This window comes from Taudactylus pleione, unplaced genomic scaffold (assembly GCF_031769625.1).
Source record: "Taudactylus pleione unplaced genomic scaffold, aTauple2 ptg000635l, whole genome shotgun sequence".
NCBI lineage: Eukaryota > Metazoa > Chordata > Amphibia > Anura > Myobatrachidae > Taudactylus > Taudactylus pleione.
In genome coordinates, this window is record NW_028285037.1 from 916,051 (window position 1) to 929,584 (window position 13,534).

Here is a 13,534-nt window from a genome sequence, read left to right on the forward strand (position 1 = left end):
ACACACCATACACTCACCATACACACACATAATACACACACACCATACACTCACCATACACACACATAATACACACACCATACACACCATATACACACACCATACACTCACCATACACACACATAATACACACACACCATACACACACTACACACACACCATACACTCACCATACACACACACCATACACTCACCATACACACACACCATACACAAACACACCATAATACACACACACACACTACACACCATATACACACACACACACTACACACCATATACACACACACACACACACACACACCATACACTCACCATACACACACACACACACACCATACACACACACACACACACACATCATACACACACACACATCATACACACACACTCACACCATACACACACACACACCATACACACCTAGTGCAACGGAGACTCTGCCGGTGGCGTAGCGCCTTGTATTTTGATTTAATTTTGTGTCTTATTTGCAGCGCCGCTCACAGTGCACCAGCGACGCTGAGCTGCGACATTACCCGCACAGAAATTAGCAAATCACACAAACAAAACAACAGCGGGTGGCAAGGAACGTCTGCCGTTTGTGGGCAGCCCTACTGTCACATCTCCCATTACTCAGCGCAGTCTCCTATATACAGACTCAGGAGCACACAGATATACAGGTGTCACATATCCCATTACTCAGCGCAGTCTCCCATATACAGACTCAGGAGCACACAGATATACAGGTGTCACATATCACATTACTCAGCGCAGTCTCCTATATACAGACTCAGGAGCACACAGATATACAGGTGTCACATACCACATTACTCAGCGCAGTCTCCATATACAGACTCAGGAGCACACAGATATACAGGTGTCACATATCACATTACTCAGCGCAGTCTCCTATATACAGACTCAGGAGCACACAGATATACAGGTGTCACATATCACATTACTCAGCGCAGTCTCCTATATACAGACTCAGGAGCACACAGATATACAGGTGTCACATATCACATTACTCAGCACAGTCTCCTATATACAGAATCAGGAGGACACAGATATACAGGTGTCACATATCACATTACTCACCGCAGTCTCCTATATACAGACTCAGGAGCACACAGATATACAGGTGTCACATATCACATTACTCAGAGCAGTCTCCTATATACAGACTCAGGAGCACACAGATATACAGGTGTCACATACCACATTACTCAGCGCAGTCTCCCATATACAGACTCAGGAGCACACAGATATACAGGTGTCACATATCACATTACTCAGCGCAGTCTCCGATATACAGACTCAGGAGCACACAGATATACAGGTGTCACATATCACATTACTCAGCACAGTCTCCTATATACAGACTCAGGAGCACACAGATATACAGGTGTCACATATCACATTACTCAGCGCAGTCTCCTATATACAGACTCAGGAGCACACAGATATACAGGTGTCACATATCACATTACTCAGCGCAGTCTCCATATACAGACTCAGGAGCACACAGATATACAGGTGTCACATACCACATTACTCAGAGCAGTCTCCTATATACAGACTCAGGAGCACACAGATATACAGGTGTCACATATCACATTACTCACCGCAGTCTCCTATATACAGACTCAGGAGCACACAGATATACAGGTGTCACATATCACATTACTCAGCGCAGTCTCCCATATACAGACTCAGGAGCACACAGATATACAGGTGTCACATACCACATTACTCAGCGCAGTCTCCCATATACAGACTCAGGAGCACACAGATATACAGGTGTCACATACCACATTACTCAGCGCAGTCTCCCATATACAGACTCAGGAGCACACAGATATACAGGTGTCACATACCACATTACTCAGCGCAGTCTCCATATACAGACTCAGGAGCACACAGATATACAGGTGTCACATATCACATTACTCAGTGCAGTCTCCATATACAGACTCAGGAGCACACAGATATACTGGTGTCACATATCACATTACTCAGCGCAGTCTCCCATATACAGACTCAGGAGCACACAGATATACAGGTGTCATTTATCACATTACTCAGCGCAGTCTCCTATATACAGACACAGGTGCACACAGATATACAGGGGTCACATTACTCAGCGCAGTCTCCTATATACAGACTCAGGAGCACACAGATATACAGGTGTCACATATCACATTACTCAGCGCAGTCTCCCATATACAGAGTCAGGAGCACACAGATATACAGCTGTCACATATCACATTACTCAGAGCAGTCTCCCATATACAGACTCAGGAGCACACGATATACAGGTGTCACATATCCCATTACTCAGCGCAGTCTCCCATATACAGACTCAGGAGCACATGGATATACAGGTGTCACATATCACATTACTCAGAGCAGTCTCCCATATACAGACTCAGGAGCACATGGATATACAGGTGTCACATATCACATTACTCAGCGCAGACTCCCATATACAGACACAGGTGCACACAGATATACAGGGGTCACATTACTCAGCGCAGTCTCCATATACAGACTCAGGAGCACACAGATATACAGGTGTCATATATCACATTACTCAGCGCAGTCTCCCATATACAGACACAGGTGCACACAGATATACAGGTGTCACATATCACATTACTCAGCGCAGTCTCCATATACAGACTCAGGAGCACACAGATATACAGGTGTCACATATCACATTACTCAGCGCAGTCTCCTATATACAGACTCAGGAGCACACAGATATACAGGTGTCACGTATCACATTACTCAGCGCAGTCTCCCATATACAGACTCAGGAGCACACAGATATACAGGTGTCACATATCACATTACTCAGCGCAGTCTCCCATATACAGACTCAGGAGCACACAGATATACAGGTGTCACATACCACATTACTCAGCGCAGTCTCCATATACAGACTCAGGAGCACAAAGATATACAGGTGTCACATATCACATTACTCAGCGCAGTCTCCTATATACAGACTCAGGAGCACACAGATATACAGGTGTCACATATCACATTACTCAGCGCAGTCTCCTATATACAGACTCAGGAGCACACAGATATACAGGTGTCACATATCACATTACTCAGCACAGTCTCCTATATACAGAATCAGGAGGACACAGATATACAGGTGTCACATATCACATTACTCACCGCAGTCTCCTATATACAGACTCAGGAGCACACAGATATACAGGAGTCACATATCACATTACTCAGCGCAGTCTCCTATATACAGACTCAGGAGCACACAGATATACAGGTGTCACATATCACATTACTCAGCGCAGTCTCCTATATACAGACTCAGGGGCACACAGATATACAGGTGTCACATATCACATTACTCAGAGCAGTCTCCTATATACAGACTCAGGAGCACACAGATATACAGGTGTCACATATCACATTACTCTGTCACAGTCTCCCATATACAGACTCAGGAGCACAGAGATATACAGGTGTCACATATCACATTACTCAGCACAGTCTCCCATATACAGACTCAGGAGCACACAGATATACAGGTGTCACATACCACATTACTCAGCGCAGTCTCCCATATACAGACTCAGGAGCACACAGATATACAGGTGTCACATATCACATTACTCAGCACAGTCTCCTATATACAGACTCAGGAGCACACAGATATACAGGTGTCACATATCACATTACTCACCGCAGTCTCCTATATACAGACTCAGGAGCACACAGATATACAGGTGTCACATATCGCATTACTCAGCGCAGTCTCCCATATACAGACTCAGGAGCACACAGATATACAGGTGTCACATACCACATTACTCAGCGCAGTCTCCATATACAGACTCAGGAGCACACAGATATACAGGTGTCACATACCACATTACTCAGCGCAGTCTCCCATATACAGACTCAGGAGCACACAGATATACAGGTGTCACATATCACATTACTCAGCGCAGTCTCCCATATACAGACACAGGTGCACACAGATATACTGGTGTCACATATCACATTACTCAGCGCAGTCTCCATATACAGACTCAGGAGAACACAGATATACAGGTGTCATTTATCACATTACTCAGCGCAGTCTCCTATATACAGACACAGGTGCACACAGATATACAGGGGTCACATTACTCAGCGCAGTCTCCATATAGAGACTCAGGAGCACACAGATATACAGGTATCACATTACTCAGCGCAGTCTCCTATATACAGACTCAGGAGCACACAGATATACAGGTGTCACATATCACATTACTCAGCGCAGTCTCCCATATACAGAGTCAGGAGCACACAGATATACAGGTGTCACATATCCCATTACTCAGCGCAGTCTCCCATATACAGACTCAGGAGCACACAGATATACAGCTGTCACATATCACATTACTCAGAGCAGTCTCCCATATACAGACTCAGGAGCACACGATATACAGGTGTCACATATCCCATTACTCAGCGCAGTCTCCCATATACAGACTCAGGAGCACATGGATATACAGGTGTCACATATCACATTACTCAGAGCAGTCTCCCATATACAGACTCAGGAGCACACGATATACAGGTGTCACATATCCCATTACTCAGCGCATTCTCCCATATACAGACTCAGGAGCACATGGATATACAGGTGTCACATATCACATTACTCAGCGCAGACTCCCATATACAGACACAGGTGCACACAGATATACAGGGGTCACATTACTCAGCGCAGTCTCCATATACAGACTCAGGAGCACACAGATATACAGGTGTCATATATCACATTACTCAGCGCAGTCTCCCATATACAGACACAGGTGCACACAGATATACAGGTGTCACATATCACATTACTCAGCGCAGTCTCCCATATACAGACTCAGGAGCACACAGCTATACAGGTGTCACATACCACATTACTCAGCGCAATCTCCATATACAGACTCAGGAGCACACAGATATACAGGTGTCACATATCACATTACTCAGCGCAGTCTCCATATACAGACTCAGGAGCACACAGATATACAGGTGTCACATATCACATTACTCAGCGCAGTCTCCATATACAGACTCAGGAGCACACAGATATACAGGTGTCACATATCACATTACTCAGCACAGTCTCCTATATACAGACTCAGGAGCACACAGATATACAGGTGTCACATATCACATTACTCAGCACAGTCTCCTATATACAGACTCAGGAGCACACAGATATACAGGTGTCACCTATCACATTACACAGCACAGTCTCCTATATACAGACTCAGGAGCACACAGATATACAAGGGTCATATATCACATTACTCAGCGCAGTCTCCTATATACAGACTCAGGAGCACACAGATATACAGGTGTCACATATCACATTACTCAGCGCAGTCTCCATATACAGACTCAGGAGCACACAGATATACAGGTGTCACATATCACATTACTCAGCGCAGTCTCCTATATACAGACTCAGGAGCACACAGATATACAGGTGTCACGTATCACATTACTCAGCGCAGTCTCCCATATACAGACTCAGGAGCACACAGATATACAGGTGTCACATATCACATTACTCAGCGCAGTCTCCCATATACAGACTCAGGAGCACACAGATATACAGGTGTCACATATCACATTACTCAGCGCAGTCTCCCATATACAGACTCAGGAGCACACAGATATACAGGTGTCACATATCACATTACTCAGCGCAGTCTCCCATATACAGACTCAGGAGCACACAGATATACAGGTGTCACATACCACATTACTCAGCGCAGTCTCCCATATACAGACTCAGGAGCACACAGATATACAGGTGTCACATACCACATTACTCAGCGCAATCTCCATATACAGACTCAGGAGCACACAGATATACAGGTGTCACATATCACATTACTCAGCGCAGTCTCCTATATACAGAGTCAGGAGCACACAGATATACAGGTGTCACATATCACATTACTCAGCGCAGTCTCCCATATACAGACTCAGGAGCACACAGATATACAGGTGTCACATATCACATTACTCAGCGCAGTTTCCTATATACAGACTCAGGAGCACACAGATATACAGGTGTCACCTATCACATTACTCAGCGCAGTCTCCCATATACAGACTCAGGAGCACACAGATATACAGGTGTCACATATCACATTACTCAGCGCAGTCTCCTATATACAGACTCAGGAGAACACAGATATACAGGTGTCATTTATCACATTACTCAGCACAGTCTCCCATATACAGACTCAGGAGCACACAGATATACAAGTGTCACATATACCATTACTCAGCGCAGTCTCCCATATACAGACTCAGGAGCACACAGATATACAGCTGTCACATATCACATTACTCAGCGCATTCTCCCATATACAGACTCAGGAGCACACAGATATACAGGTGTCACATATCACATTACTCAGCGCAGTCTCCTATATACAGACTCAGGAGCACACAGATATACAGGTGTCACATATCACATTACTCAGCGCAGACTCCCATATACAGACACAGGTGCACACAGATATACAGGTGTCACATATCACATTACTCAGCGCAGTCTCCTATATACAGACTCAGGAGCACACAGATATACAGGTGTCACATATCACATTACTCAGCGCAGTCTCCCATTTACAGACTCAGGAGCACACAGATATACAGGTGTCACATATCACATTACTCAGCACAGTCTGCCATATACAGACTGAGGAGCACACAGATATACAGGTGTCACATATCACATTACTCAGCGCAGTCTCCTATATACAGACTCAGGAGCACACAGATATACAGGTGTCACATATACCATTACTCAGCGCAGTCTCCATATACAGACTCAGGAGAACACAGATATACATGTGTCACATATCACATTACTCAGCGCAGTCTCCATATACAGACTCAGGAGCACACAGATATACAGGTGTCACATATCACATTACTCAGCGCAGTCTCCATATAGAGACTCAGGAGCACACAGATATACAGGTGTCACATATCACATTACTCAGCGCAGTCTCCCATAAACAGACTCAGGAGCACACAGATATACAGGTGTCACATATCACATTACTCAGCGCAGTCTCCCATAAACAGACTCAGGAGCACACAGATATACAGGTGTCACATATCACATTACTCAGCGCAGTCTCCTATATACAGACTCAGGAGCACACAGATATACAGGTGTCACATATACCATTACTCAGCGCAGTCTCCATATACAGACTCAGGAGAACACAGATATACATGTGTCACATATCACATTACTCAGCGCAGTCTCCATATACAGACTCAGGAGCACACAGATATACAGGGGTCACATTACTCAGCGCAGTCTCCATATAGAGACTCAGGAGCACACAGATATACAGGTGTCACATATCACATTACTCAGCGCAGTCTCCCATAAACAGACTCAGGAGCACACAGATATACAGGTGTCACATATCACATTACTCAGCGCAGTCTCCCATTTACAGACTCAGGAGCACACAGATATACAGGTGTCACATATCACATTACTCAGCACAGTCTCCCATATACAGACTGAGGAGCACACAGATATACAGGTGTCACATATCACATTACTCAGCGCAGTCTCCTATATACAGACTCAGGAGCACACAGATATACAGGTGTCACATATCACATTACTCAGCGCAGTCTCCATATACAGACTCAGGAGCACACAGATATACAGGGGTCACATTACTCAGCGCAGTCTCCATATAGAGACTCAGGAGCACACAGATATACAGGTGTCATTTATCACATTACTCAGCGCAGTCTCCTATATACAGACTCAGGAGCACACAGATATACAGGTGTCACATATCACATTACTCAGCGCAGTCTCCCATATACAGACACAGGTGCACACAGATATACAGGTGTCACATATCACATTACTCAGCGCATTCTCCCATATACAGACACAGGTGCACACAGATATACAGGGGTCACATTACTCAGCGCAGTCTCCATATAGAGACTCAGGAGCACACAGATATACAGGTGTCATTTATCACATTACTCAGCGCAGTCTCCTATATACAGACTCAGGAGCACACAGATATACAGGTGTCACATATCACATTACTCAGCGCAGTCTCCCATATACAGACACAGGTGCACACAGATATACAGGTGTCACATATCACATTACTCAGCGCAGTCTCCCATATACAGACTCAGGAGCACATGGATATACAGCTGTCACATATCACATTACTCAGAGCAGTCTCCCATATACAGACACAGGAGCACAGAGATATACAGGTGTCACATATCACATTACTCAGCGCATTCTCCCATATACAGACTCAGGAGCACATGGATATACAGGTGTCACATATCACATTACTCAGCGCATTCTCCCATATACAGACTCAGGAGCACATGGATATACAGGTGTCACATATCACATTACTCAGCGCAGACTCCCATATACAGACACAGGTGCACACAGATATACAGGTGTCACATAGCAGTCTCCCATATACAGACTCAGGAGCACACAGATATACAGGTGTCACATATCACATTACTCAGCGCAGTCTCCATATACAGACACAGGTGCACACAGATATACAGGTGTCACATATCACATTACTCAGCGCAGTCTCCCATAAACAGACTCAGGAGCACACAGATATACAGGTGTCACATATCACATTACTCAGCGCAGTCTCCCATTTACAGACTCAGGAGCACACAGATATACAGGTGTCACATATCACATTACTCAGCACAGTCTCCCATATACAGACTGAGGAGCACACAGATATACAGGTGTCACATATACCATTACTCAGCGCAGTCTCCCATATACAGACTCAGGAGCACACAGATATACAGGTGTCAAATATCACATTACTCAGCGCAGTCTCCATATACAGACTCAAGAGAACACAGATATACAGGTGTCATTTATCACATTACTCAGCGCAGTCTCCTATATACAGACTCAGGAGCACACGATATACAGGTGTCACATATCACATTACTCAGCGCATTCTCCCATATACAGACTCAGGAGCAGACAGATATACAGGTGTCACATATCACATTACTCAGCGCAGTCTCCATATACAGACTCAGGAGCACACAGATATACAGGGGTCACATTACTCAGCGCAGTCTCCATATAGAGACTCAGGAGCACACAGATATACAGGTGTCACATATCACATTACTCAGCGCAGTCTCCCATAAACAGACTCAGGAGCACACAGATATACAGGTGTCACATATCACATTACTCAGCGCAGTCTCCCATTTACAGACTCAGGAGCACACAGATATACAGGTGTCACATATCACATTACTCAGCACAGTCTCCCATATACAGACTGAGGAGCACACAGATATACAGGTGTCACATATCACATTACTCAGCGCAGTCTCCTATATACAGACTCAGGAGCACACAGATATACAGGTGTCACATATCACATTACTCAGCGCAGTCTCCATATACAGACTCAGGAGCACACAGATATACAGGGGTCACATTACTCAGCGCAGTCTCCATATACAGACTCAGGAGCACACAGATATACAGGTGTCATATATCACATTACTCAGCGCAGTCTCCCATATACAGACACAGGTGCACACAGATATACAGGTGTCACATATCACATTACTCAGCACAGTCTCCCATATACAGACTCAGGAGCACACAGATATACAAGTGTCACATATACCATTACTCAGCGCAGTCTCCCATATACAGACTCAGGAGCACACAGATATACAGCTGTCACATATCACATTACTCAGAGCAGTCTCCCATATACAGACTCAGGAGCACACGATATACAGGTGTCACATATCACATTACTCAGCGCATTCTCCCATATACAGACTCAGGAGCACATGGATATACAGGTGTCACATATCACATTACTCAGCGCAGACTCCCATATACAGACACAGGTGCACACAGATATACAGGTGTCACATATCACATTACTCAGCGCAGTCTCCCATATACAGACTCAGGAGCACACAGATATACAGGTGTCACATATCACATTACTCAGCGCAGTCTCCCATTTACAGACTCAGGAGCACACAGATATACAGGTGTCACATATCACATTACTCAGCGCAGTCTCCCATATACAGACTGAGGAGCACACAGATATACAGGTGTCACATATCACATTACTCAGCACAGTCTCCATATACAGACTCAGGAGAACACAGATATACAGGTGTCACATATACCATTACTCAGCGCAGTCTCCCATATACAGACTCAGGAGCACACAGATATACAGGTGTCATTTATCACATTACTCAGCGCAGTCTCCCATATACAGACTCAGGAGAACACAGATATACAGGTGTCATTTATCACATTACTCAGCGCAGTCTCCCATATACAGACTCAGGAGCACACAGATATACAGGTGTCACATATCACATTACTCAGCGCAGTCTCCCATATACAGACTCAGGAGCACACAGATATACAGGTGTCATTTATCACATTACTCAGCGCAGTCTCCCATATACAGACTCAGGAGCACACAGATATACAGCTGTCACATATCACATTACTCAGAGCAGTCTCCCATATACAGACTCAGGAGCACACGATATACAGGTGTCACATATCACATTACTCAGCGCATTCTCCCATATACAGACTCAGGAGCACATGGATATACAGGTGTCACATATCACATTACTCAGCGCATTCTCCCATATACAGACTCAGGAGCACACAGATATACAGGGGTCACATTACTCAGCGCAGTCTCCATATACAGACTCAGGAGCACACAGATATACAGGTGTCACATATCACATTACTCAGCACAGTCTCCCATATACAGACTGAGGAGCACACAGATATACAGGTGTCACATAACAAGAGATATGGTAAGAACTTACCTTTGTTATCTCTGTTTCTACGAAGTCCATAGGGTCCACAGGGTTGACCTTGGGGTATAGCTGGATCTGGATCCACGGGCACCACGCAGTTAAAGCTTTGCTGCTCCCAGGATGCACTTGGGTCCGTCCTCCTCTATACCCCGCCCCGGCCACAGGCACCTCAGTTGGTAAGCAGCTAAGGCCGGAGGAGGAGACTAAACAGAGAGAAGGAAGACTGGAACACACAAGAAACCATACTCACAGAAATGGGAGACGGAAAACCGGTGACCAGCCACACAGCCCATTTGAAGCCAGGTGCGTCAGGGCGGGCGCCCTGTGGACCCTATGGACTTCGTAGAAACAGAGATAACAAAGGTAAGTTCTTACCATATCTCTTGTTTTCTACTTCAGGGTCCATAGGGGGTCCACAGGGTTGACCTTGGGGATGTCCCAAAGCAGTTCAACTAAGGGCGGGGACGCTCCTGTGCTGAAAGGAGTACCCGGCGCCCAAAGGATGCATCCTGAGAGGCGAAGGTGTCAAACGCATAAAACCTCAAAAACGTCTGAATTGAAGACCAAGTAGCCGCCTTACACAGCTGAACAGCGGAGGCGCCACGTCTAGCAGCCCAAGAGGGACCCACAGAACGAGTGGAATGAGCCTTAACAGAGGCTGGCACAGGTAAACCCTCCTGCGCATAAGCCTCACAAATAACTGAACGAAGCCAACGGGCTAACGTTTGCTTGTTGGCAGGCCAACCCCTCTTGTGAAAACCGAAGAGGACAAACAAAGAATCCGACTTCCTAACCGAAGCAGTCCGGTCCACATAGATTCTAAGTGCCCGGACCACATCCAAGGAAGCCTCACCAGCAGAAAGATCAGGTGACTGAAAAGCTGGCACAACAAGTTCCTGATTAATGTGGAACTTTGAAACCACTTTGGGCAAAAACTCAGGACGCGTGCGGAGCACTGCCCTGTCCTGGTGAAAAATCAGAAAAGGAGGGCGACAGGAAAGCGCCCCCAATTCTGAAACCCTCCTGGCCGAAGCAATTGCCAGGAGAAAAATGGTCTTAAACGTCAGCCACTTGAGCTCCACCGACTCAAGCGGCTCAAAAGGAGGACCCTGCAAGACCCTCAGTACCACCGTCAAGTCCCACGGAGCCACCGGAGGCACGAAGGGAGGCTGGATCCTGAGAACACCTTGGAAAAAGGTGTAAACATCTGGCAGTGTAGCAATCCGTCGCTGAAACCACACGGACAAAGCAGACACATGAACCTTCAGAGAGGCCAGGCGTAAGCCGAGGTCCAAACCCGATTGAAGAAATTCCAAGATTCTGGAAACCCGAAACACCTGCGGATCATAGTTTCTGGATTCACACCACTGAAAATAAGTGCGCCACACCCTGTGGTAAATCCGCGCGGAAGCAGGCTTGCGTGCCCTAAGCATGGTACCAATCACTGAACTGGAGAAACCCCTAGACCTCAAGACGGCTGTCTCAAGAGCCACGCCGTCAAAGACAGCCGACCCAGATCCGGGTAAAGGCAGGGCCCCTGAGACAACAGGTCCCGACGCTGAGGAAGAAGGTACGGAGCGTCGATGGAGAGGCACCTCAGATCGGAGTACCAAGGACGTCTGGGCCACGCCGGAGCCACCAGCACGAGCGTGCCGCCGTCCTGCTTGAATTTCCGCAGAACCCGAGGAAGTAAGGATATCGGAGGAAACAGATACGCCAGGTGAAACGTCCATTTCACCGACAGAGCGTCTACCAGACAGGCGCCTGCGTCTCTTGTCCTTGACCCGTAAACGGGCAACTTGTGATTGTGACGGGAGGCCATCAAGTCCAGCTCCGGCAGCCCCCACCTGTCCACGAGTAGCTGAAACACCTCTGGGTGAAGCGACCATTCCCCGGGATGCACATCGTGACGGCTGAGGAAGTCCGCCTCCCAATTGAGGACTCCGGGAATGAAGACTGCCGAGATCGCTGGAACGTGACACTCCGCCCAAGCAAGAATGCGAGACACCTCCGACATTGCTGCCCGACTGCGAGTTCCCCCTTGGTGGTTGATGTACGCCACCGTGGTGGCGTTGTCGGACTGCACCTGAACCGCCCTTCCGTGAAGAGCGGGGCCGGACGACTGCAGGGCCCTGTACACAGCCCGCAGTTTCAGGATGTTGATGGGGAGAAGTGCTTCTTCCGCGGACCAACGACCCTGAAGCGATAATGAGCCGGTCACTGCCCCCCAACCCCGAAGACTGGCATCCGTCGTGAGCAGGACCCAGTCCGGGATCCAAAAGGGGCGCCCCTCGACCAGATGCGCCGTCTGAAGCCACCAAGCCAAAGACTGCCGAACCTCCGCGGACAACACCAGCATCTGAGAGCGGATCCGGTGAGGTAACCCGTTCCATTCCGATAGAATCAGCCCCTGCAGGGGCCGGGAATGGAACTGGGCAAATTCCACCATGTCGAATGTCGACACCATGGACCCCAGAACTCTCATAGCTGAATGGACCGACAGGCGGCAACTGCTCAGGCAACTGTGTATCCGCAGCTGCAGGGAGGAGACCTTCTCTGGAGTCAGGAAAATCCGCTGCTGACGAGAATCCAGCAG

The 13,534-nt window shown here is 46.9% G+C and overlaps 1 protein-coding gene across 3 annotated transcripts in view; it reads right to left on the reverse strand.

Moving 5' to 3' along the window:
* Window positions 1-13,534, reverse strand: part of LOC148479130 (uncharacterized) — a 102,333-nt gene that overhangs the window by 32,630 nt on the left and 56,169 nt on the right. The gene's annotated exons all lie outside the window — the stretch shown is intronic.